General features: G+C 36.4%; 1 protein-coding gene across 1 annotated transcript in view; it reads left to right on the top strand.

The window, feature by feature from the left end:
* The window catches only part of ELP1 (elongator complex protein 1), a 79,042-nt gene that overhangs the window by 29,020 nt on the left and 48,221 nt on the right, over nucleotides 1-1,801 (top strand). The window lies entirely within an intron of this gene.

Genomic DNA, 1,801 nt, shown 5'->3' with positions numbered 1-1,801 from the left:
AAAATGGGGGATGAGGAGAGCTGGAGGATAGAGAGATATGTTTCCCCGTACTCTGTGTATCTTAATGTTGATTTTATGAGATTGGAAAGAATCAAATGTAAGCATCTGTGGTGCTTTCTGTATATGCTAATGAGTTTATAATATCACTTTACAATGAACAGATGTTTTGTCCTGTATTTTTTTTAAAAAATAGCTTTATTTTATTCATCTATTTAATGTGTAGAATTCAGTGGTTTATATATATGTATGCATGTGTATTCACAGAATTGTATAACCATTGCCACAGTCAATTTTTTATCTGCCCAGAATGAAACCCTATAACACCCTTTGTTCATTTTATATAACATTTAAAATGATGAGATAGGGCAGTTTGAGAGCTCTGCTTGTGGAAGACTCATAGACAAGGATAGGGGACACCTGGGGACAGAGATACAAGTTTGGAGAAGCTGTTGTAGAGTGTCTAGGCAGGAATAGTGAGAACTGGCACCAGGGCAGTGTTTGTAGAAATGGAAAGAAGAGGAAGATCATACAAATCCAGAAACTAAAAATGCCTGCAAAGTTAAGGAGCTCATTGCAGAGAGTTTGGATATAAGAGAATTGGGAAAAGGTTGTGGGAGTCTTCTATTCCCAACAGAGGGTAGGACTTAGAGATTAGCATCTCAAACATGGAGCAGCTTCAGATGATGGCCCCAGTGGGGCGGCCTAGATGAACGTGAAGTTGATGAATGCCAGCATTGGGTATCTGTCAGACAAGCATGGGAAGAGGACAAGTTAGTGGTTCATAAGAACAATTCCTTTGCCTTACTGAACTTCACGAGTCATTCAGTTGTTTTAATTGTAACTAACCCTGGAGATGCACAGTGTCCTTTACATGTTAACATGTTTACTCTTCCACTGCCTTTACACATACTTTCAGTTGATCTCATACTCCTCCTAAGAACTATGTCAGAGATGGAGGCTTCTTCTTTATAGGCAAGGGAACATGATGCCAGAGAGTTTGCGGTTTATTTGAGCAAGAATGAGCAGGGACCTCAACACAGGAGTTCCAGCTCCTAATCTAGAATGCATAGAAGCATTGTAATAGCATTGTTAGAGACTAGGTTATTTGCTGTGACTTCTAAGTTAAGAATTAGTGAGCAAGATTAAGAAAATAAATTCCTTAATATAACCGGGATTCCTTAATATAGTATGAGTTTTAATAAGATCTTAATTGTTGTTAGTTCCTTGTTGCTTTCTTCTTGTACTAGAGAAATTGAAATTTGTTTTTATTTGTGAGTTCTCTGTTCATGTCATAAATAGTACTTGAATACAGCAGTGGTAGCCTTGTTTTCAAATATCTTTTGAATTATCAATTAGAAAAAACCTAGATAGTTGCTGAGAGAGAAGAATCAAATTTAATGAATTTATATTGGAGTTCCCTACTTCCATATCAGCTTTTTTCTATTAACTCACCAGCCTGTATGAATCCTATCTGGATATATCACCAGTTTCTCTGACTTTAGTTTTATTCTGTAAAATGCTATTATAAAAGCATTTAATCCTTTTTAAACTAGCTTTTTAAAAAATAGCATTTATGTTTTTGTTGTTTGGTTTATTTTTACTTATTTGTTTTATTTTGTGTTGAATGCCCTTAGGTAGGGTTTATACTCTTTCAAGAACCATTGTATCTCCTCCCCAGACCGATTTTCTATTGTACTGTGTCTATGGCTCAGGATAAAAATAGTACACAAGAGCCACATTTGTCCTCCAGAGCATGAGCATGTCATCTAGCTTCGAGCTCACTGCTGCATCGAAGCATTGT

This window comes from Otolemur garnettii, unplaced genomic scaffold, assembly GCF_000181295.1.
Source record: "Otolemur garnettii isolate 467f Iridium unplaced genomic scaffold, OtoGar3 scaffold00014, whole genome shotgun sequence".
Taxonomy (NCBI): domain Eukaryota; kingdom Metazoa; phylum Chordata; class Mammalia; order Primates; family Galagidae; genus Otolemur; species Otolemur garnettii.
The sequence above is the reverse complement of the archived record's forward strand: the minus strand, read 5'-3'. Positions and strand labels throughout refer to the sequence as shown.